Here is a 24835-nt window from a genome sequence, read left to right as displayed (position 1 = left end):
AGATACAAGGTAATCAGGTTGTCCCACGTGGGGCTCACAGTCTTAATCTCCATTTTACAGATGAGGTAAGTGAGGCCCAGAGAAGTTAAATGACTTGATCAAGGTCGCACAGCAGACAAGTGGAGAAGTCGGGATTAGAACCCATGACTTCTGACTTCCAACCCCGCGCTCTTTCCAATGAGCCACGCTGCTTCTAAATTGATAGGCATGCATCGTCTCACTTTTCATTCTGGGTCCCCTTCTAGACTGCAAGCTCCTTGTGGACAGGGAACATGTCTAATCAATCCATCAATGGGGTTTACTGAGCGCTTACTATGTCTATACCACTGTACTAAGTACTTGGGAGAGAACAATAGAACAGTTGGTAGACACGTTCCATGCAAGAGATAGAGACATTAATAAAAACAATTACAGGCATGCACCTAAGTGCTGTGGGGCTGAGGGAGGGGGAGGATGACCGTGATGCTTGCTCCTTCTTGAAATTTATCCTAAATGTTAGTCATGCATCATCTCACTTTTCCTTTTTAAGTGCTTAGTACAGTGCTCTGCACACAGTAAGCTCTCAATAAATACGATTGAATGAAAATCTCCCTCTAGACTGTAGAGCTCCTCATGGCAGGAAACCCCTCTAACAACTCTGTTCTACTGTCTGCTTAGAAGAGTGCTCTGCACTCAATAGATAAACTCACAGTAAGAACGATTGATTCGTAATTTTCCTTCTGGTATCCCATTATGGACTGCTCAGCCATTTATTTATCCCAAACCCTTCTTACACCTTCTGATATTTGAGGCTGCAGGACTTTCTGTGCTACCAAATATTAGGTGCCTACTATTTTCTGTGATGAAGATGATGATGATTATGGTTCTCTTCTCATTTTACACTCACTCCCTTGCCGGGGGGGGGGGGCAGGGGGGCTCATCCTCTCCCAATCAATCAGTTGTATTTATTGAGTGCTTACTTGTGTACAGAGCACTGTACTAAGCGCTTGGAAAAGTACAATATAAAAGAGTTGGCAGGCGCATTTCCTGCCCACAAGGAGCCGACATTCTCGAGGAGGAACTCTCTCCTTCCCTGCAAATCTCACCTCTTCTCCTGCCTCCACGTGATAGTAATAATGGTATTCGTCAAGCACTTCCTTTGTTTCAAGTGCTGTTCTAAGCGCTGGGGTTGATAGAAGATAATCAGGTTGGACACAGTCCCCGTCCCCCATGGGACTCACAGTCTTCATCGCCATTTTACAGGTGAGGTCACTGAAGCCCAGAGAAGTGAACAGACTTGCCCAAAATCACACAGCGGACAAGTGGCAGAGCTGGAATTAGAACCTGGGTCCTGCTGACTCTCAGGACTGTGCTCTAACCACTGGGCCATGCTACTGCTCCATGCCAACTCTATGTGACTCCCAGGACTGTGAGCCCCATGTGGGAAAGGGACTGTGTCCAACCTGATTACCTCGTATCTTCCCAGAGTCTAGTACAGCGCCTGGCCCATAGTAAGTACTTAACAAATACCATTAAAAACCAAACAAACTTCACTATGCCTCAGTTACCTCATCTGTAAAATGGGGATCAAGACTGTGAGCCCCACACGGGACAGGGACTGCGCCTAAAGCAATTTGCTTGTATCCACCCCTCTGCTTGGTACGGTGCCTGGCACACAGTAAGTGTGTAACAATTGTCGCAGTTATTATGATTATTAGTATTATTATTGCCAAAAAAACCCTGTTCCTTTGCCATTTTCCTTGATTCCTCCCTCCCTTGAAAATCTTTTATTCCATCTCTCCCTAAATCTTTTCAGTTCTTCCCTCACAACATTTCCAGGATCCACCCTTGTATTCCATCCACATGGCCACTACGTGTGTTCAGATGTGGGCAGGGAATGTGTCTGTTTGTTGTTGTATTACACTCTCCCAAGCACTTAGTGCAGTGTTCTGCACAAAGTAAGTGCTCAATAAATATTATGAATGAATAAATCTATACCCTTCCATTTCTTTTATGTCCTTCTCCAAATGCAGCCAAATGCAGCTACTGGAACTGCACGGTTCTCTTGGGTTTTTTGGTAATTGCAAAACTATGTCTTTTTGTCTTGTTTTGAAGGGGCCTTTCTCCATTGTGCTCAGAGTTCGCCTGGCTAGAAATATTCCATTCACTGGGATCCTGTGATGCCCGGGTGTTGCCTTGGCTGTAGGATGGCCTTTGCCCAACAGATAAATCAGTCCTGCTGCCCACTGTTTTCCTGCCTTTGGTAGCATCTGTGGGATCTTTCCTTATTACGACAAAATAATTTACATAAGCACATCATTTCTTTACCCTTAAACGTATTCTTAGTCTCCCTTTCTTCTTCTGTATTATTTACACAGTGCCTAACTGCCCTGCTTCCAAAAGTTTTCAACGAGTTTCCCTTTTTTTGGAGGCATCTGCTAGCTAAGTTTATTAAGGATTCTGATAAAATTCCCACAATGATGGACAATTCAAGAACCACAGAATGAAACCTTCACATTCTGAAATGAGAAGCAGTGTGGCATAGTGGATAGAGCACGGGCCTGGGGGTCAGAAGGACCTGGGTCCACCACATGTCTGCTGTGTGACCTCGGGCAAGTCACTTCACTTCTCTGGGCCTCAGTTACCTCATCTAGAAAATGGGGATTAAGACTGTGAGCCCCATGTGGCACATGGATTGTGTCCAACCTGATTAGCTTGTATCTACCCTAGCGCTTAGTACAGTGCCTGGCACATAGTAAGTGCTTAACAAATACCACTATTATTATTATTATTATTAGGTGTAGGCTTGAGAACTCACTCACCTTGGGATGGCCTTTTACTAGAGAAGGGTCAGCTGCTTGGGCAAGTAATTTCACTTCTGTGCCTCAGTTCCCTCATCTGTAAAATGGGGATTGAGACTGTGAGCCCCACGTGGGACAGGGACTGTGTCCAACCCGATTTGCTTGTATCCACCCCGGTGCTTAGAACAGTGCCTGGCACACAGTAAGCGCTTAACAAATATCATTATTATTATTTTGCCTCTTCCACAACACACCTGCAATTTTCTAGAACAGTGCTTGGCACACAGTAAGCGCTTAACAAATACCATCATTATTATTATTATTATTATTTTGCCCCTTCCACAACACACCTGCAGTTTTCTAGAACAGTGCTTGGCACACAGTAAGCGCTTAACAAATACCATTATTGTTATTCTGCGTGATCACAGGGACTAAATCAGGTTTCCCTAGGAAAGAAGAGAAAGCCATTATAGAAAACTATTCCAAAATAACCCCACCCGTAGGTGGGGGAAACTGTTTCTTCATCATGGAATTACTGAACAGTTTGCAAACTTCACGCTTTGCTAGACATTCAGTAAATACCTTTGCTTTTGTTGATAAGTGATCCGATAGCAGCAGCTTCAGCAGTTTGAACCGGTTTTACGTCCTGAAAGCGCACTGAGCAAAGAGGACGCCAGCAGTAGAAACGTTGGATTACAGCAGGAATATACTTCATGCCTTAAGTGCTGTTTAAGGAATACGTATATTTGGGATGTGAAATTTTCACTTATGTCTTTAAAATGAATTTATACAGTCAGCTCTCAGGGTCGCACCTGGAGAGTTTCCAGTACTCTACCAGTCTCAGCTATGGGAGGGAGAGTCCAGCGGAGGCCTACCCTTTCCATTTTCCTAGCTTGGGCAGTGGCTAGTGAGTGGAAGGCAATCGGCTACAAGTCAAAACTCATCCGTGCTGGGCAGCAGCGGCACAGGGGAGAGTTGAGGGCGGAGACTCAGTTTACTGCATGGAAGGAGGCAATGGGAAAAACCGCTTCCACATTTTGACCAAGAAAACTCTGTGGATACACTACCAGAGCGATTGCAGATAGAGGTGAGGCGTCCTGGGAGAGATGTGTCCATGGCGTCGCTATGGGTCGGACATGACTTGACCGCGTAAGACAAATAACAGTAATTTATACAATATGATCAAAGAGTCAAGTTCAATCAATCAATCAATCAATCATATTTATTGAGCGCTTACTGTGTGCAGAGCACTGTACTAAGCACTTGGGAAGTACAAGTTGGCAACATATAGAGACAGTCCCTACCCAACATTGGGCTCACAGTCTAAAAGGGGGAGACGGAGAACAAAACCAAACATACTAACAAAATAAAATAAATAGAATAGATATGTACAAGTAAAATAAATAAATAAATAGAGTAATAAATATGTATAAACATATATACATATATACAGTTCAATCCATTGTATTCATTGGGCGCTTACTGGGTACAGAGCCCTCTACTAAGTGCTTGGAGAGAGGACAATGTAAGAGACGTGTTCCCGGCCCACAACGAGCTTAGAGTCTAAAGAACAAACCTACAAATCTACCATCTTAGATATAATTATTTTGTACTTTTTCCCTCCCATCGCGTGTGTCGCATTCCATGTGGGGCGGAGCTGGGACTGGTGGGTTACTTTGAGATCTGCAGACTGCGAACAGTCAGAGAGCGAGACAGGTGGAGACAGAAACCAGTGCATTTCTTAATTGAGTCTTTGTTTATGAAAACGACGCAGGCATTCCCAGAATTTATGAATAATTATTGTGGCTTTTGTTAAGCACTTTCTAGGAGCCAGGTACTGAACTAAGCACTGGAGCAGTTGCAAGCAAGTGATGTTGGATAGTCCCTGACTCATGTGGGGTTTACAGTCTCAATCTGCGTTTTGCAGGTGAGGTAACTGAGGCCCAGAGAAGTGAAGTGACTTGCCCAAGGTCACACAGCAGACTACTGGAAGAGCTGGGATTGGCACCCAGGTCCTCTGACTCCAGGCCCGTGCTCTTTCCACTAGGCCACGCTGCCCAGAGTCTTGAAGTTTTTCTCCTCCTCTTAGAAGTTAGCCAAGGACATTACTGGGTCCTAACAGGGATCCATCCAACTCAGTATCCTGTTGTAGTTCCCCATGCTTGGAAGGACGGAGGGGCAGATGGAGTGGCAGAGCCAATCTCATTCTCCAGAGATTACTTGGGTGGGACAAGGGTCAGGAGGAAAACTCGGGCTTGTCTTCACTCCCCATCTACGTACTGTCCCTTCTCCTTGCCTCTTTCCTCCACTCCTTCTTCCCCATCTCCTTCCTCTTCTACACTTAGCCCCTTCCTCCCACTTCTTCCTTGCCCCACCTCTGCTTCCCCATCTCCTTTCCATCCATGGAGAAGAAGCGGGGCTCAGTGGAGTCAGAGGTCAGGGGATCAAATCCCGGCTCCACCACTTGTCAGCTGTGTGACTTTGGGCAAGTCACTTCACTTCTCTGGGCCTCAGTTACCTCATTTGTAAAATGGGGATTAAGACTGTGAGTTCCCCGTGGGACAACCTGATCACCTTGTAACCTCCCCAGCGCTTAGAACAGTGTTTTGCACATAGTAAGCACTTAAGAAATGCCATCATTATTATTATTATCCAGCGTGGCTTAGTGGCTAGAGCACAGACCTTCATTCATTCATTCAGTCGTATTTATTGAGCGCTTACTGTGTGCAGAGCACTGCACTAAGCGCTTGGGAAGTACAAGTTGGCAACATATAGAGACGGTCCCTACCCAACAGCGGGCTCACCGTCTAGAAGAGTCAGAAGGTCATGGGTTCTAATCCGGCTCCACCACATCTGCTGTGTGACCTTGGGCAAGCCACTTTACTTCTCTGGGCCTCAGTTACCTCATCTGTAAATGGAGATTAAGACTGTGACCCCTATGTGTGACAGGGACTGTGTCCAACCCGATTACCATGTATGTACCCCAGTGCTTACAATAGCGCTTGGCACATAGTAAGCGCTTATCAAGTACCATAATAATAATTACTATTATAATTATCCCAGCCCGGTTTGGCCTCAGCCCCTGGCAACTTCACAGCCCTGGATGACTGTAATGCCCGGAGGAGTGAGGTCTAAGACCTAGGAGTTGTAGAAAGAATAAATCAACTCAGAGATTAGATCTAGAATAAAGGGGAGGCCACCGTGCGGGTATGGGGAGGACAGGCGGGAAAGCCGAAAGTTACGGGAACCGAGGAGGGCTGAGTTTGGCTTATAATAATGACAGTATTTGTTAAGCGCTTACTATGTGCAAAGCACTGTTCTGAGTGCTGTGGGGGGGTACAAGGTAATGAGGTTGCCCCACGGGGGGCTCACAATCTTAATCCCCATTTTACAGATGAGGTAACTGAGGCCCAGAGAAGTGAAGTGACTTGCTCAAAGTCACACAGCTGACAAGTGGCGGAGCCGGGATAAGAACCCATGACCTCTGACTCCCAAGCCTGGGGTATTTCCACTGAGCAACGCTGCTTCCCTAGTAATAATAATAGTAAATAATAATAATAATAATAATAATATAATAAATAACACTCTTTTAGACTGTGAGCCTACTGTTGGGTAGGGACTGTCTCTATATGTTGCCAACTTGTACTTCCCAAGTGCTTAGTACAGTGCTCTGCACACAGTAAGCGCTCAATAAATACGATTGATGATGAATAATAGTAACAATGGTATTTGTTAAGTGCTTACTATGTGCCGGGCACCATACTAAGCTCTGGGGTGGATTCAGAGAAGCAGCGTGGCTCAGTGGAAAAAGCCCGGGCTTTGGAGTCAGAGGTCAGGGGTTCAAATCCCGGCTCCGCCACATGTCTGCTGTGTGACCTTGGGCAAGTCACTTAACTTCTCTGGGCCTCAGTTACCTCATCTGTAAAATGGGGATTAAGACTGGGAGCCCCCCATAGGACAACCTGATCCCCTTGTAACCTCCCTAGCACTTAGAACAGTGCTTTGCACATGGTAAGTGCTTAATAAATGCCATTATTATTATTATTATTATTACTATTATTATTATTATTATTCAAGCAAATTGGCTTGGACACAGTCGCTGTCCCAAGTAGGGCTCACAGTCTCAATCCCCATTTTGCATATGAGGTAACTGAGGCACAGAAAATGATAATAATAATAATGATGGCATTTATTAAGCACTTACTATGTGCCAAGCACTGTTTTAAGCACTGGGGAGGTTACAAGGTGATCAGGTTGTCCCACAGGGGGCTCACGGTCTTAATCCCCATTTTACAGATGAGGTAACTGAGGCACAGAGAAGTTAAGTGACTTGTCCAAAGTCACACAGCTGACAATTGGCGGAACCGGGATTTGAACCCCTGACCTTTGACTCCACAGCCCGGGCTCTTTCCACTGAGCCACGCTGCTTCTCTAATAATAATAATAGTAATAATGGTATTTGTTAAGTGCTTACCATGTGCCAGGCACCATAGTAAGCGCTGGGGTGGATTCTAGCAAATTGGCTTGGACACAGCCCCTGTCCCACGTGGGGCTCATAGTCTCAATCCCCATTTTGCAGATGAGGTAACTGAGGCACAGAGAAGTGAAGTGACTCGCCCAAGGTCACCCAGCAGACAAATGGTAGAGCCGGGATTAGAACCTATGACCTTCTGCTTCCCAGGCCAGTGCTCTATCACCTCATGGTTTCTTTCATTCATTCATTCATTCAATCGTATTTATTGAGTGCTTACTGTATGCAGAGCACTGTACTAAGCGCTTGGGAAGTACAAGTTTCTTCCCTGGTGAATTTGCCAAGTGGAGGCCCAAGTGGTGAGTGATTTCTGCCAGGCTGATATGGAACTGAGAGAAATGAGGAGGTTTCAGGACTCTTAGGAGGCGGATAACTATTGGTGGGCCAGTCAGAGGGCACACATCAATACAGTCACCGGCCCAAAAATCCAGAGAGGACAGGCTCAAACAATGTTTTCTAGATGATTCTGACGTATAGCAAAAATAATTAATTATCAAGCCTCCTTGAAAACAAAGCTACTTCGGTTCATGTCTTTTAAAATGAGAATTAAAGTTTTCCCCCCAAAACACTCATCAGTTTTGCCTCCCCCAGATTCAGCCGTTCCCTCAGCCCCCACCTCATTCATTCATTCATTCAATCGTATTTATTGAGCATTTACTGTGAGCAGAGCACTGTACTAAGCACTTGGGAGAGTACAATGCAGCAATAAACAGTCACATTCCCTGCCCACAACGGGTTGACAGTCTTGAGTGGGGGAGGCAGGCATAAATACAAATAAATAAAATTACAGATAATAATGATGGCATTTGTTAAGCGCTTACTATGTGCAAAGCACTGTTCTAAGCGCTGGGGAGGATACAAGGTGATCAGGTTGTCCCACGTGGGGCTCACTGTCTAAATCCCCATTTTACAGATGAGGTCACTGAGGCACAGAGAAGTGAAGTGACTTGCCCGAAGTCACACAGCTGACGATTGGCGGAGCCGGGATTTGAACCCATTACCTCTGATTCCCAAGCCCGTGCTCTTTCCATTGAGCCACTCTGCTTCTAATATGTACATAGGCGCTGTTGGGCTGGAAGGGGGGAAGAGCAAAGCAAATCAGGTGTAAAATGCCAAAGCGAACTTTTTGCTGACTTAGGTCACTTGATAGCAAATATACTTAATCAGCGCACGGTGAACGATCCATATTCTTTAAACTGAATACCTTTTAGACTGTGAGCCCACTGTTGGGTAGGGACTGTCTCTATATGTTGCCAATTTGTACTTCCCAAGCGCTTAGTACAGTGCTCTGCACACAGTAAGTGCTCAATAAATACGATTGATGATGATGATGATGGTATAAAAATGGGAGGATGCTGGACAAGATAACATCGAAAGGTAGAAACAGTTAAATCCTTCCCAGGGCCAAAGAACGAATTCTCTTTATTTCAGTTTTAAAAGCTATAACAGATTTTGGTACTAAAATGTCAAAAGGAAGTCTGTTTCATAGCCAAGCAGCTACGGTACTAAAAGCTCTAACTCCCACAGCCCCTAGAGAGTAATTAGAACAAGTTAAGGATCAGTCTATTTGAATCCCTGAGAACGGTTCCAAATCTAAAATGATAAAAAGTTTGGCAGGCTAAGCCATTCCACTGCTGTTGGAGTGCCTTACAGTTCAATTCGAGAAGCTTCAAGTAGAAATTCAGTTGAAGAAGATGAGTTTTAGACAACCTATTAATCCAATCGTATTTATTGAGCGCTTACTGTGTGCAGAGCACTGTACTAAGCGCTTGGGAAGTACAAGTCGGCAACATATAGGGTCGGTCCCTACCCAACAAAGGGCTCATGAAACCAAAAATATAAGCAGAGAGTTCTGAAACCAATAAAAAAAGTCCTTGGAGCAATGAAGCTAATTGCTGGTTTACACTAGACGAATATCTCAGTTTTAGAGTACTGGTGTCTGCTGTCCAGCCAAGAGGAGTTTTTCAGAAGAAAGTAGGTCTGAAAAGTTGGTGGGTCGGAACTGCGAAGAGAGAAGTTCTGTTTAATTCTATTTGCTTCTCAATATGAACCACAATTCATTAATTAATTCATTCAGTCGTATTTATTGAGCACTTACTGTGTGCAGAGCACTGTACTAAGCGCTTGGAAAGCAGCTTGGCCTAGTAGGAAAGAGCCCGGGCTTTGGAGTCAGAGGTCATGGGTTCAAATCCCGGCTCTGCCGATTGTCAGCTGTGTGACTTTGGGCAAGTCACTTCACTTCTCTGGGCCTCAGTTACCTCATCTGTAAAATGAGGATTGAGACTGTGAGCCCCATGAGGGACAACCTGATAATCTTGTAACCTCCCCAGCACTTAGAACAGTGTTTTTTGCACATAGTAAGTACTTAATAAATGCCATTATTATTATTATTATTGTTACAAGTTGGCAATTCATGGAGACAGTCCCTACCCAACAACGGGCTCACAGTCTAGAAGGGGGAGACAGACAACAAAACAAAACATGTGGACAGGTGTCAAGTCATCGGAACAAATAGAATTAAAGCTAAATGCACATCATTAACAAAATAAATAGAATAGTAAATATGGACAAGTAAAATAGAGTAATAAATCTGCACAAACATATGAAAATTGAGCAAATAGTTCTAGTTTGAATCATTTGACTGGGCCTTCTTCCCCTCACGGAGAAGAACATCGGTTGCAAATTCTGTTTCATAACCAGGGGCCAGGACCCTCTCAGCAAAGGTTTGCCTCATCAGCTGGGGGCTTTATTGCCTCTTCCTGAGAGGTGGCTCGAGAAGCAATGTGGTTCAGTGGTTAGAGCACGGGCGTGGGAGTCAAAGGACCTGGGTTCTAATTTTGGCTCTGCCACTTGTCTGCTGTGGGACCTAGCCACTTCACTTCTCTGTGCCTCAGTTACCTCATCTGTAAAATGGGAATTGAGACTGTGAGCCCCGTATGGGACATGGACTGTGTCCAACCTGATGAATTTATATCGACTCAAGCACTTAGAACAGTGCCTGGCCCATAATAAACACTTAACAAATACCATAAAAAAAATGGCTCCATCCCCCATCCACATTTACTTAATGTGCCAGGCGTGGTACTAAATACTGGGGTAGATACATACTTGTTTTGTTGTCTGTCTCCCCCTTCTAGACTGTGAGCCCACTGTTGGGTAGGGATTGTCTCTATCTGTTGCCAAATTGTACTTTCCAAGCACCTAGTACAGTGCTCTGCGGTCAATCAATCAATCAATCAATCAATCAATCAATCATATTTATTGAGCGCTTATTGTGTGCAGAGCACTGTACTAAGCGCTTGGGAAGTACAAGTTGGCAACATATAGAGGCGTCCCTACCCAACAGTGGGCTCACAGTCTAAAAGAGGGAGACAGAGAACAAAACCAAACATACTAACAAAATAAAATAAATAGAATAGATATGTACAAGTAAAATAGAGTAATAAATATGAATAGTACAGTGCTCTGCACATGGTAAGCGCTCAATAAATACGATTGAATGAATGAATAAATGAATGATGGTATTCCAGTCCATGTCCTACATGAGGCTCAAGTCTTAATTGCCATTTTGCAGATGAGGGAACTGAGGCACAGAAAAGTGAAGTTACTTACCCAAGGTCACACAGCTTACTAGTGGCACCAGTTTCTTCAGACTGCCAGGCCTGGGCATTAGAGGCCACACTGATACTATGAGCTCATGGTTGGCAGGGCACATGTCTACCGCCTGTGTTATATTGGACTCTTCCAAGCGCTTAGTACAGTGCTCTGCACACAGCGCTCAATAAATACGATTGATCGATCGATTGATTACTATTACTACTGCTTCTACTGCTAGGGAATGCGCCTGTTATATTGTTCATTCATTCAATTATTTATTGAGCAGAGCACTGTACTAAGCGCTTGGGAAGTACAAGTTGGCAACATATAGAGACGGCCCCTACCCAACAATGGGCTCACAGTCTAGAAGGGGGAGACAGACAACAAAACAAAACATGTGGACAGGTGTCAAGTCATCAGAACAAATAGAATTAAAGCTAAATGCACATCATTAACAAAATAAATAGAATAAGAAATATATACAAGTAAAATAAATAGAGTACTAGATCTGTACAAACATTTATACAGGAGGGGACGGAGGTAGGGTCGGGGGGATGGGGAGGGGGAGAGGAAAAAGGGGGCTCAGTCTGGGAAGGCCTCTTGGAGGAGGTGAGCTCTCAGTAGGGTTTTGAAGGGAGGAAGAGAGCTAGCTTGGCGGATGTGTGGAGGGAGGGCATTCCAGGCCAGGGGGAGGACGTGGGCCGGGGGTCAACGGCGGGACAGGTGAGAACGAGGTACAGTGAGGAGGTTGTTCTCTCCCAAGTGCTTAGTACAGTGCTCTGCGCACAGTGAGTGCTTAGTAAATATGATTGGTTGACTGACTGACTGACTACTCCTAATAAGTTATAGACTGTAGAGCTGTCAGACTGAATCAATCACTCAGTCGTATTTATCATCATCATCATCATCATCAATCGTATTTATTGAGTGCTTACTATGTGCAGAGCACTGTACTAAGCGCTTGGGAAGTACAAATTGGCAACATATAGAGACAGTCCCTACCCAACAGTGGGTTCACAGTCTAAAAGGGGGAGACAGAGAACAAAACCAAACATACTAACAAAATAAAATAAATAGAATAGATATGTACAAGTAAAATAAATAAATAAATAAATAAATAGAGTAATAAATATGTACAAACATATATACATATTGAGCACTTACTGTGTGCAGAGCACTGTATAAGAGCTTGGGAAGTCCAAGTTGGCAACATATAGAGACAGTCCCTACCCAACAGTGGGCTCACAGTCTAGAAGGGGGAGACAGAGAACAAAACCAAACATATTAACAAAATAAAATGAATAGAATAGATATGTACAAGTAAAATAAATAAATAGAGTAATAAATATGCACAAACATATATACAGGTGCTGTGGGGAAGGGAAGGAGGTAAGACGGGGGGGATGGGGGGGTGTCGCCGTACTGAACTGTCTTGATGTCTAGACTGTAAACTCACTGTGGGTAGGCAATGTGCCTACCAGCTCTGTCATACTCTCCCAAGCGCATAGTACACTGCTCTGCACACAGTATGTGCTCAATACATACCGTTGATGGAATGATGCTACTCTATTACTGCCTTTGTATATAAGCTCCTTCTATAAATCCCCAATAGTTATTATTTTAAGATCATTCCCTGCACATTCTGGTGTCCATAGCAGTGTTATCTTCTATTTTAAAGTGATAGGATGATTTATGCTAAGTGTAGTATGTGTAAGTGCCTTGAGGGCAGGAATCATGTGGCTGTCTGTATTAAACAGCTGTAGTCCAAGAGATTAGTCCAGTGCTCTGCACACAGTAAGCGCTCAATAAATACGATTGAATGAATCTGTGAGTAATCAGGAAATACGACTTTATTTTGCACAAAGAAGTCCGCACATAAGCTCTTCAAAATATATAATAGGAACAGCAACGTAGCCATAGGGGATCTCAAGTGGTACTTAGCATTTGGTATAAATGTTACCAAGGAAAGCACAGTAATCGTCCGGAAGGGCTACAGTAATTAGACCGAAGGAATCATTAAGTCAAAATCCTGGTATGAAATGCCAATTTTCCCTAATCATCATCATCATCAATCATATTTATTGAGCGCTTACTGTGTGCAGAGCACTGTACTAAGCGCTTGGGAAGTACAAGTTGGCAACATATAGAGACAGTCCCCTGTTCCCTAACGGAAACAAGTGCCTGCTAAGGGTCCACTCATCTGTTTTCCATCATCATCATCAATCATATTTATTGAGCGCTTACTATGTGCAGAGCACTGTACTAAGCGCTTGAATGCTATCAGAAGTCTTGTGTCCTCTCCAGTTGCAGAGCTGGGACTTGGGTTCGGCTTTAAAGGCTAAGTTTCCAGACCCACTTTTTCTCTGCGTAGCTATACTGTCAGCTCATTGTGGGCTGGGAACATGTCTGTTATATTGTTATATTGTACTCTCCCTAGCACTTAGTGTGCTCTGGACACACTAAGCGCCTAATAAATATGATTGACACACTATTTAACCCTGGCTTTCTATTCTTCCCATCTTCCCAATCATTCCCTCCAACTGATATCATCAGGTGGATGACTCCTCGGAGTAATTGACAGGTCGTGTAAGCAGCATGGCCTAGTGGCTAGAGCAAAGGCCTGAGAACCAGAAGGACCTCGGTTCTAATCCTGGCTTCTCCACCTGTCTGCCGTGTGACCTTGGGCAAGTCACCTCACTTATCTGGGCCTCGCTTCCTCATCCGTCAAATGGGATTAAGACTGTGAACCCCCTGTGGGACAGGGACCGTGCCCAACCTATTTCCTTGTATTCATCCTAGCAGCTATTAGTGCCTGGGACATAGTAAGTGTTTCATGAATACTATCATTTTTTTTTTAAAAGAAGCTTTCTCAGAGAAGGTCTTCCTCATTGAAGTCACTCAGGTGATTATCTAAATTAGTCAAAATCAGTAGGAAAATATTAACTGAAGATCAAAAGCTGAGATTAAAGCATTTTCTCTACAATTCAGTTTATAGGTTTACTTTGACAACTAGCTTAAGTGTATGTACTTGAGATAAAGTGTAAGTACTTAAGATATTCAGATTTTTGAAGGACTTTATGTTAGTCTGTTTTATCTCCATGTTTTTTTTTTATTTTGTTTCCCAATTAGCTTTCTGATGTTGGGGGACCAGAGCTGCTCAGTGTTCCAAATTTGATCTCATTAGGGTCAGAATCATGTTTTTGGTATCTCTGTTTATGTGATGAGGAATTTGGCTTATTTATATTTCCGCTAATCCTCTCAACTTTGTAGTTTTGTCTGGGTCAGAAGAAAAACTTTCTGTTCAGCCTGGTAAGGCCAAATTTTCAGTGCTCCTCTTGGTATTACTGGGTTTTCCATTTTGGATGTGGAGCAATAAGGGGAAACAAACTGGTTCCTGGGATTCTTCTCTGTAGCTTTGGGCCTCCAGATGCGACACGTCGCTGGAAGAAATCTCCAATACGTTTGTGGCTCATCACTGTTGCCTTCCCAAAGGAAAAGATGTTTTTCATGGGTAGAAAATAAAAACAATTCACCTGCTATAATGAAGCAATCTCAACCTGGGTTTCCCCCTCTAGACTATGAGATCATTATGGACAGGGAATGTGTTTACCAACTATGTTGTACTGTACTCTCCCAAGCACATAATAATAATAATAATAATAATAATAATAATAATAACAATAATAATAATAATAATAATTGAGGTATTTCAATCAATCAATCGTATTTATTGAGCACTTACTGTGTGCAGAGCACTGTATGAAGCGCTTGGGAAGTACAAGTTGACAACATCTAGAGACGGTCCCTACCCAACAGTGGGCTCACAGTCTAGAAGGTGGAGACAGAGAACAAAACAAAACATATTAACAAAATAAAAGAAATATAATTATTTATTCTACCCTCCTCCCCTGTACCCCTGCCCCAGTCCACACCCGCTCCAAATCCCTATGGTGCTGTGCAGCAATAATAATAGTAATAATAACAATAATAATAGTGGTAGTTATTAAGCGCTTACTATGTGCCAAGCACTGTTCTAAGCAGTGGGGTAGATACAAGGTAATCAGATCAGACAAATTCCCTGTCCCACATGGGGCTCAGTCTTAATCCCCATTTTACAAATGAGGTAACTGAGGCACTGAGAAGCTGGTTGACTTGCCCAAGGTCACATAGCAGAAAAGTGGCAAAGCTGGAATTAGAACCCAGGTCCTTCTGACTCCCGTGCTCTATCCACTAGGTCACACTATATCTCTCTTTGGGAACCCAAAGAGTGAAAGGTACAGGGCCAGGAATGAAAAGGCAGAAAACAGAGACCCAGAAAGGAGAAAATAAAAAAATCAGCCAGGGAGAAATACAGTATTTGTACCACTTTCTGTTATAGTTTTATTGTCCTTCCTGCTCCCTCTGGCTCTAAGTCATTTTTGCCCTTTCTCCCCCATTAGATGATAAACTCCTTGAGGACAGGAAATGTGTGACTTTGCTCCTGATATGTTTGTTCTGATTCCTCCTTTGTACTTGTTCTTCCTCTGGCTTCCACCATCTGTAAATAATTTTTGTCTTCCTCCCCCATTATTAGATTTTGAACTCCTTGAGGGCAGGGGACAGGCATCTTACTATTATCCCCTCTAGACTGTAAGCTCATTGTGGGCAGAGAATGTGTCCATTTAGTGTTGTGTTATACTCTCCCAAGCGCTCCCAGTGCTCTGCACACAGTAAGCGCTCAATAAATACGATTGACTGGATGCCTTCCCAAGTTCTTACTACAGGGCTTAGTATTCATTCATTCATTCAATCGTACTTATTGAGCGCTTACTGTGTGCAGAGCGCTGTACTAAGCGCTTGGAAAGTACAAGTTGGCAACATATAGAGATGGTCCCTACCCAACAACGGGCTCACAGTCTAGAAGGGGGAGACAGACGACAGAACAAAGCATGTGGACAGGTGTCAAGTCATCAGAATAAATAGAAGTAAAGCTAGATGCACATCATTAACAAAATAAATAGAATAGTAAATATGTACAAGTAAAATAAATAGAATAGTAAATATGTACAAGTAAAATAAATAGAGTAATAAAACTATACAAACATATATACAGGTGCTGTGGGGAGGGGAAGGAGGTAGGGTGGGGGGGATGGGGAGGAGGAGAGGAAAAAGGGGGCTCAGTCCGGGAAGGCCTCCTGGAGGAGGTGAGCTCTTAGTAGGGTTTTGAAGGGAGGAAGAGAGCTAGCTTGGCAGATCTATAGAGGGAGGACATTCCAGGCCAGGGGGAGGACGTGGTCTGGGGGTCGACGGCGGGACAGGCGAGAACGAGGCTCAGTGAGGAGGTTAGCGGCAGAGGAGCGGAGGGTGATATAAATGCTGCTGATTGTTTGCTTCTTTTGTACTCTCCCAAGCTCATAGTACAATGCTTAGCATTCAGTAGGCAATTAATAAATAACATTGATGGAAAGAAAGAAATATAAAGTGAGAGAAAGGGGGGGGGGGAAAGTAAGGAGAGAGAAAGACCGAGAAGGAAGGGGGAAAGGAGAGGGACGGGGTAAGCTGATCTAAAACTTGGCCCTGTTAGGCAGAACCAAAGGAGCAGGGATACCTGGGGAAGGGAAACGGGTGAGGGAAGAAATAAAAATAATTGTGTTTGTTAAGCACTTACTATATGCCAGGCACTGTACTAAGCGCTGGAGTGGTACAAGCAAATCAGGTTGGACACATTCCCTGTCCCATGTGGGGCTCACGGTCTCAATCCTCATTTTACAGATGAGGTAACTGAGGCCCAGAGAAGTGAAATGACTTGCCCAAGATCACACAGCAGACAAGCGGGATTAGAACCCATGACCTTCTGACTCCCAGGGCCGTGCTCTCTCCATTATACAGGCTGCTTCTCTGAAGGAAGAGACAGTGATGGCATGAGGTTATCTCCCCCAGCGCTTGGAACAGTGCTTGGCACATAGTGAGCGCTTAACAAGTACCATCATTATTATAATATTATTACCTTGTATCTCCCCCAGCGCTTAGAACAGTGCTTGGCACATAGCGCTTAACAAATACCATCATTATTATTAATTATTATTATTCTCTGTGCCTCAGTTCCCTCATCTGTAAAATGGGGATGAAGACCGTGAGCCCCACGTGGGACAACCTGATCACCTTGTAACCTCCCCAGTGCTTAGAACAGGGCTTTGCACATAGTAAGCGCTTAACAAATACCATTATTATTATTGTTATTATTATTATTATTATTATTATTATTATTTGCCCTCAGACTCCAAAGCACAGAACACCCTGACCCCCACAGACTGGGTAGCGGGAGGTGCTCCTTTATACAACACAACCCAGGGACATTTTTTTTTTTCCATTAGAATTTTTTTTAAGACACAAATGTGACCCCAACTTCAAACAATAAGCAGCACAGGCCCTGGAATTTCGTGATCATTCTTCCTAAATTGGATTGTCTATTTTCCTGGGCATAGGGAAAGTTTTGCTTTCCCAGAGTGCTCCCCTCAGCAGGAAGCAGGCAGAAATCTTCCATTCTAAGATGCTTGAATGCCTTTTGGCCAGCCTTAGAAAAACTTTGAAAAGTCTGGGATTTTATCCATCTGTTGAGTAGAACGAATGGATCTGCCTGTAGTTTGTGAGGAGTAGTAGTAATAACGATGATATTTATTTAGCATTTATTGTGAATAGTCAACAAGTGTACCCAGTTTTGAGGACAAATGAGACAGGTGAAAATTAGAAATAGTCCCGGACACTCAAGGGGCTCACAATCCAGAAATAAAGGAGTGGGGATAGGTTAGGCAATAATAATAATAATAATAATAATAATAATAATAATAATAATAATAATAATAATAATAATAATAGTAGTCAACAAGTCTACTAAGCTTTGAGGACAAATGAGACAGGTGAAAATTAGAAATAGTCCCTGACACTCAAGGGGCTCACAATCCAAAAATAAAGGAGTGGGGATAGGTTAGGCAACAATAATAATAATAGTAATAATAGTGTATGTTAAGTGCTTACTATGTGATGTGCTAGGCACTGTACTAAGTTCTGGGGTGGTAAGTGCTTAGTACAGTGCTCTGCACACAGTAAGTGCTCAATAAATACGATTGATTGATACAAGCAAATCGGGTTGGATGCTGTCTCTGTCAATCAATCAATCGTATTTATTGAGTGCTTACTGTGTGCAGAGCACTGTACTAAGCGCTTGGGAAGTACAAGTAGGCAACATATAGAGAAGGTCCCTACCCAACAGCGGGCTCTGTCCTGCGTGCCTCTCATAATCTTAATCCCCATTTTACAGATGAGGGACTGAGGCACAGAGAAGTGAAGTGACTTGCCCAAGGCCATGCAGCGGACATGTGGCAGAGCGGGATTAGAACCCCTGACCTTCTGACTCCCATACTTGTGCTCTATTCACTACACCATACACTTGAGGAAAGATGTTTACATCTCCAGCCCTAATCTCTCTCTTTCTCTGCGGTCTCGCATTTCCTCTTGCCTTCCAGACATTTCTACTGGGATGGCCTCCCATCTCCTCAAGCTTAACCTGTCCAAAACATGTTGATTGAAGCAGCGTGGCTCAGTGGAAAGTGCACAGGCTTTGGAGTCAGAGGTCATGGGTTCAAATCCTGGCTCCGCCAATTGTCAGCTGTGTGACCTTGGGCAAGTCACTTAACTTCTCTGTGCCTCAGTACCTCATCTGTAAAATGGGGATTAAGACTGTGAGCCCCCCGTGGGACAACCTGATCACTCTGTAACCTCCCCAGTGCTTAGAACAGTGCTTTGCACATAGTAAGCACTTAATAAATGCCATTATTATTATTATTATAAACCAAAACTTCTTATCTTCATACCCAAACCCTGTCCTTCCCCCAACTTTCCCATCACTGTAGACAGCACCACCATCCTTCCTGTCTCACAAGCCCGTAACTGTAGCAGGATCCTTGTCTCCTCTCTCTCATTCAACCCACATATTCAATCCATCACTAAATCCTGTCGGCCCCACCTTCACCACATCGCTAAACTCCACCCTTTCCTCTCCGTCCAAACTGCTACCACATTAATAGAATCATTCATCCTATCCCTCCTTGATTACCGCATCAGCCTCCTTGCTGACCTCCCGGCCTCCTGACTCTCCCCACTCCAGTCCATATGGTACTCTGCTGCCCAGATCATTTTTCTACAAAAACATTCAAGACATGTCACCCCACTCCTCAAAAAACTCCAGTGGTTGCCCATCCTCCTCTGCATCAAACAGAAGATCCTCACCATTGGCTTTAAAGCAGTCCATCACCTTACCCCCTCCTACTTCACCTCACTACTCTCCTTCTACAACCCAGCCCTCCAACTTCCCTCCTCTAATATTGACCTTCTCACTGTGCCTCCATCTACCCTATCTCGCAGCCGACCCTTGGCATACGTTCTGCCTCTGGCCTGGAACCCCCTCCCTCCTCAAATCCAACAAACAATTACTCTCCCCCCATTCAAAATCTTATTGAAGGTACATCTCCTCCAGGAGGCCTTCCCTGACTAAGCCCTCCCTCACTTTCCTCTTCTCCCACTCCCTTCTGCGTTGCCCTGACTTGCTCCCTTTGGTCATCCCCCCTCCCAGCCCCATAAAACTTGTGTACATATCTGTAATTTATTTATTTATATTAATGTCTCTCTCTCACCCTTGAGACTGTAAGCTCATTATGGGCAGGGAATGTGTCATATATTGTTGTATTGTACTCTCCCAAGAGTTTAGTGCAGTGCTCTGCACATAGTAGCACTCAATAAATATGATTGAATGAATGCATTGGATGAATGAATGAAGACACAAAAACAATATGAAATTATTGCTCCATCTCCCTTCTACCATTCCTGTCCAAGCTCCTAAAGCAAGTTGTCATCATCCACTGACTCCATTCATTCATTCATTCAATCATATTTATTGAGTGCTTACTGTGTGCAGAGCACTGTACTAAGCGCTTGGGAAGAACAAGTTGGCAACATATAGAGACGGTCCCTACCCAACAGCGGGCTCACAGTCTAGAAGGGGGAGACAGACAACAAAACAAAACATATTAACAAAGTAAAATAAATAGAATAAATATGTACAAGTAAAATAAATAGAGTAATAAATAAGTACAAACATATATACATGTATACAGGTGCTGTGGGGAGGGGAAGGAGGTAAGGCGGTGGGGATGGGGAGGGGGAGAAGGGGGAGAGGAAGGAGGGGGCTCAGTGTGGGAAGGCCTCCTGGAGGAGGTGAGCACTCAGTAGGGCTTTGAAGCAAGGAAGAGAGCTAGCTTGGCGGATGTGCGCATGGAGGACATTCCGGGCCAGGGGGAGGACGTGGGCCGGGGGTCGACAGTGGGACAGGCGAGAACGAGGCCCAGTGAGGAGGTGAGCGGTGGCAGAGGAGCGGAGGGTGCGGGCTGGTCTGGAGAAGGAGAGAAGGGAGGTGAGGTAGGAGGGGGCGAGGGGATGGACAGCCTTGAAGCCGAGAGTGAGGAGTTTTTGCCTGATGTGTAGGTTGATTGGTAGCCACTGGAGACTTTTGAGGAGGGGAGAGACATGCCCAGAGCGTTTCTCCACAGAGACAATCCGGGCAGCAGCGTGAAGTATAGACTGAAGTGGGAGAGATGGAGGATGGGACGGAGAGGAGGCTGATGCAGTAATCTAATCAGGATAGGATGAGAGATTGAACGAGCAGGGTAGTGGTTTGGATGGAGAGGAAAGGGCGGATCTTGGCGATGTTGCGGAGCTGAGACTGGCAGGTCTTGGTGACGGATTGGATGTGAGGGGTGAACGAGAGAGTGGAGTCGAGGATGACACCAAGGTCACCAAGGGAAGGATGGTAGTGCCGTCAACAGTGATGGGAAAGTCAGGGAGAGGGCAGAGTTTGGGAGGGAAGACAAGGAGTTCAGTCTTGGACATGTTGAGTTTTAGGTGGCGGGCAGACATCCAGATGGAGATGTCCTGAAGGCAGGAGGAGATGTGAGCCTGGAGGGAGGGGGAGAGAGCAGGGGCAGAGATGTTGATTTGGGTGTCATCGACGTAGAGATGATAGTTGAAGCCGTGGGAGCGAATGAGGTCACCGAGTGAGTGTAGATCGAGAACAGAAGGGGACCAAGAACTGACCCTTGAAGAACCCCTACAGTAAGGGGTTCCTCCACTATATCTTCTTCAGTTCTCTCCTTGATCCCTTCCAACCTGTTCCGTGCCTTTCCCTCTGCGGAAACAACCCTCTCTAAGGTCATCAGTGACACTTTCTTCTCACCAAATCTGATGGCCTCTACTCCATCCTAATCCTCCTAGACCTCTCAGCTGCTTTCAACACAGTAGACGGCCCCCTTATCCTTGAAACCTTATCCAACCGTGTCTTCACTGACACTGTCCCTTCTTGGTTCTCCCCTTACCTCTCTTACTGCTCCTTCTCAGTCTGTTTTTCAGGCTCCTCTTCTGACAGTAGAGGGTCCCTCAAAGCTCACTTCTGGGTCCTCTTCTAGTCTCAATCTACATCCACTCCCTTGGAGAATTCAAGAAGAGAAGCAGCGTGGCTCAGTGGAAAGAGCACAGGCTTTGGAGTCAGAGGTCATGGGTTCAAATCCCAGCTCCGCTAATTGTCAGCTGTGTGACCTTGGACAATCAATCAATCAATCAATCAATCATATTTATTGAGTGCTTGCTGTGTGCAGAGCACTGTACTAAGCGCTTGGGAAGTACAAGATGGCAACATATAGAGACAGTCCCTACCCAACAGTGGGCTCACAGTCTAAAAGGGGGAGACAGAGAACAAAACCAAACATACTAACAAAATAAAATAAATAGAATAGATATGTACAAGTAAAATAAATAAATAAATAAATAGAGTAATAAATATGTACAAACATATATACATATATACAGGTGCTGTGGGGAGGGGAAGGAGGTAAGATGGGGGAATGGAGAGGGGGACTGGGGGAGAGAAAGGAAGGGGCTCAGTCTGGGAAGGCCTCCTGGAGGAGGTGAGCTCTCATTAGGGCCTTGAAGGGAGGAAGAGAGCTAGCTTGGCGGATGTGGGAAAGGAGGGCATTCCAGGCCAGAGGGAGGACGTGGGCCGGGGGTCAACGGTGGGACAGGCGAGAACGAGGCACGGTGAGGAGATTAGCGGCAGAGGAGCGGAGGGTGCGGGCTGGGCTGTAGAAGGAGAGAAGGGAGGTGAGGTAGGAGGGGGCGAGGGGATGGACAGCCTTGAAGCCGAGGGTGAGGAGTTTCTGCCTGATGCACAGATTGATTGGTAGCCACTGGAGATTTTTGAGGCGGGGAGTAACATGCCCAGAGCGTTTCTAGACAAAGACAATCCGGGCAGCAGCATGAAGTATGGAAATCTCTCCTCCAAGAGGCCTTCCCTGACTAAGACCCCCTTTCCTCTTCTCCCACTTGCTTCTGCATCGCCCTGACTTGTTCCCTTTGTTCATCCTCCCTCCCAGCCCCACAGCACTTATGTACAGATCTGCCATTTATTTATACTAATGTCTGTCTCCCCCACTCTAGACTGTAAGCTCACTGTGGGCAAGGAATGTGTCTGTTTATTGTTGTATTGTACTCTCCCAAGTGCTTAGTACAGTGCCCTACACAAAGTAAGTGCTCAATAAATACGACTGAATGAATGAACAATAATAATAGTAATAATAATGGTATTTGTTAAGCGCTTACTATGTGCCAAGCACTGTTCTAACACTGGAGGGGGGGAATACAAGGAGATCAGGTTGTCCCACGTGGGGCTCACAGTCTTCATCCCCATTTTACAGATAAGGGAACTGAGGCACAGAGAAGTTAAGTGACTTGCCCAAAGTCACACAGCTGACAAGTGGCAGAGCTGGGATTAGAACCCATGACCTCTGACTCCCAAGCCTGGGCTCTTTCCACTGAGCCACGCTGCTTCTCTGTATGAAGGTAGGGGGAAATACGAAACTGCAGAGAAGGAGAGATGTCAGGTTGAAGATGTAGATTTCAGAATCATCTGCATGGAGGTTATAGTTGAAACCATGGGAGCAATTGAGTTCTCCAAGGGAGTGGGTGTAGATGGATAATAGAAGGGGACCCAGAACTGAGCCTTCAGGGACTCCCGCAATTAGGGGATGGGAGCCGGAGGAGGAGCCTGCAAAAGAAACTGAGAACGAGCGGCCAGAGAGATAGGAAAACAGGAGAGGACAATCAATCAATCAGTCATATTTATTGAGTGTTTACTGTTTGTAGAGCACTGCATTAAGCATTTGGAAGAATACAATATAACAGAGTTGGTAGACACGTTCCCTGCCCACAAAGAAGTTTACAGTCTAAAGGGGGAGACAGACATTAATTTAAATAAATTAATTAAGGGTATGTAAAAAAGTGCTGTGGGACTGAGGTGGGGTGAATAAAGGGCACAAATCCAAGTGCAAGGACGACTCAGAAGAGAGTGGGAGTACAGGAAATGAAGGCTTAGTTGGGAAAAGCCTCTTGGAGGTCTGCTTTTAATAAAGCTTTGAAAGAAGGGAGAGTGATTGTCAGATAGGAAGTGGGAGGGAGTTCCAGGCCAGGGGCAGGAGGTGGGCAAGAGGTCAACAGCAAGATAGATAAGAGTAAAGTACAGTGAGTAGGCTGGCAGAAGAGGAGCAAAGTGTGCAAGCTGGGTTGTAGAGAGGTGAGGTAGGAGGGCGCAAGGGAATTGAACTTGTACTTCCCAAACGCTTAGTACAGTGCTCTGCACACAGTAAGTGCTCAATAAATACGATTGATGATGATGGTGATGATGATGATGGTGAGGAGTTCCTGTTTGAAGCAGAGGTGGATGGGCAGCACCGCGTATGGACAGTGCCTGCGAAGCCAACGTCGGATAATGTTTCCAGGAGAAGGGGGTGGTTGACAGTGTTTAAGCCAGCTGAGAGGTCAAGGAGGATTAGGATGGAGTAGAGACCTTTGGATTCAACAAGAAGAAGATCACTGGTGACCTTTGAAAGGACAGTTTCTGTGGAGGGAAGGAGATAGAAGCGAGCGGAGGTGGTAAAGAGAATTGGAGGAGAGGAACTGGAGACAACTCACTCAAGGAGTTTGGAGAGGAATAATAATAATAATGGCATTTGTTAAGCGCTTACTATGTGCCAAACCCTGTTCTAAGTGCTGGGGGGAATACAAGGTAATCAGGCTGTCCCACATGGGGCTAACAGTCTTAATCCCCATTTTACAGATGAGGGAACTGAGGCCCAGAGAAGTGAAGTGACTTGCCCAAAGTCACACAGCAGACAAGCGGTGGAGTCAGGATTAGAGCCCATGACCTCTGACTCTTAAACCCGTACTCTTTCCCCTAAGCCACACTGGGATTCATTCATTCATTCGATCGTATTTATTGAGCGCTTACTGTGTGCAGAGCACTGTACTAAGGGCTTGGGAAGTACAAGTTGGCAACATATAGAGACGGTCCCTCCCCAACAGCGGGCTCACAGTCTAGAAGAGGGAGTCAGACCACAAAACAAAACATATTAACAATATAAAATAAATAGAATAAATCTGTACAAATAAAATAAATACATAAATAGAGTGATAAATACATACAGCATATATACATATATACAGGTGCTGTGGGGAGGGAGATGGAGAGAAAACTGGAAGGAGCCATGAGGTCAAGGGAGTGTTTTTTTTTTAGGATAGGGGAGACGTGACTGTGCTTTGAAAGCTGTGGGAAAGAAGCTGTTGGAGAACGAGCAGTTGAAGATGGCAGTAAGGGAGGGAAGAAGCGGGTGGGAAGTGTTTTGATAAGGTATGAAGGGATGGGGTGGGTAGAGAGGGTAGAATTTTGAGAAGAGGCAGGAGATCTCCTCCGAGATACTGTTGGGAAAGATGGGAGAATGGACAAAGGCGCTGGAGGAGGGGAGATTTCAGGGAGATCACGCTTGATGGTTTCAATTTTCTCAATAAAGGG

The 24835-nt window shown here is 44.8% G+C and overlaps 1 protein-coding gene and 1 non-coding gene across 2 annotated transcripts in view; both read left to right on the top strand.

The window, feature by feature from the left end:
* The window catches only part of ALG14 (ALG14 UDP-N-acetylglucosaminyltransferase subunit), a 135552-nt gene that overhangs the window by 78482 nt on the left and 32235 nt on the right, over positions 1–24835 (top strand). The window lies entirely within an intron of this gene.
* On the top strand, positions 3575–3714 carry LOC119928057. The gene has a single exon (XR_005451016.1). It is a non-coding gene; the product is annotated as a small nucleolar RNA SNORA7 (small nucleolar RNA).

Source organism: Tachyglossus aculeatus, chromosome 4 (assembly GCF_015852505.1).
Source record: "Tachyglossus aculeatus isolate mTacAcu1 chromosome 4, mTacAcu1.pri, whole genome shotgun sequence".
Taxonomy (NCBI): Eukaryota; Metazoa; Chordata; class Mammalia; order Monotremata; family Tachyglossidae; genus Tachyglossus; species Tachyglossus aculeatus.
Note: the sequence above shows the minus strand (reverse complement) of the source record. Positions and strands in the feature narration are given on the sequence as shown.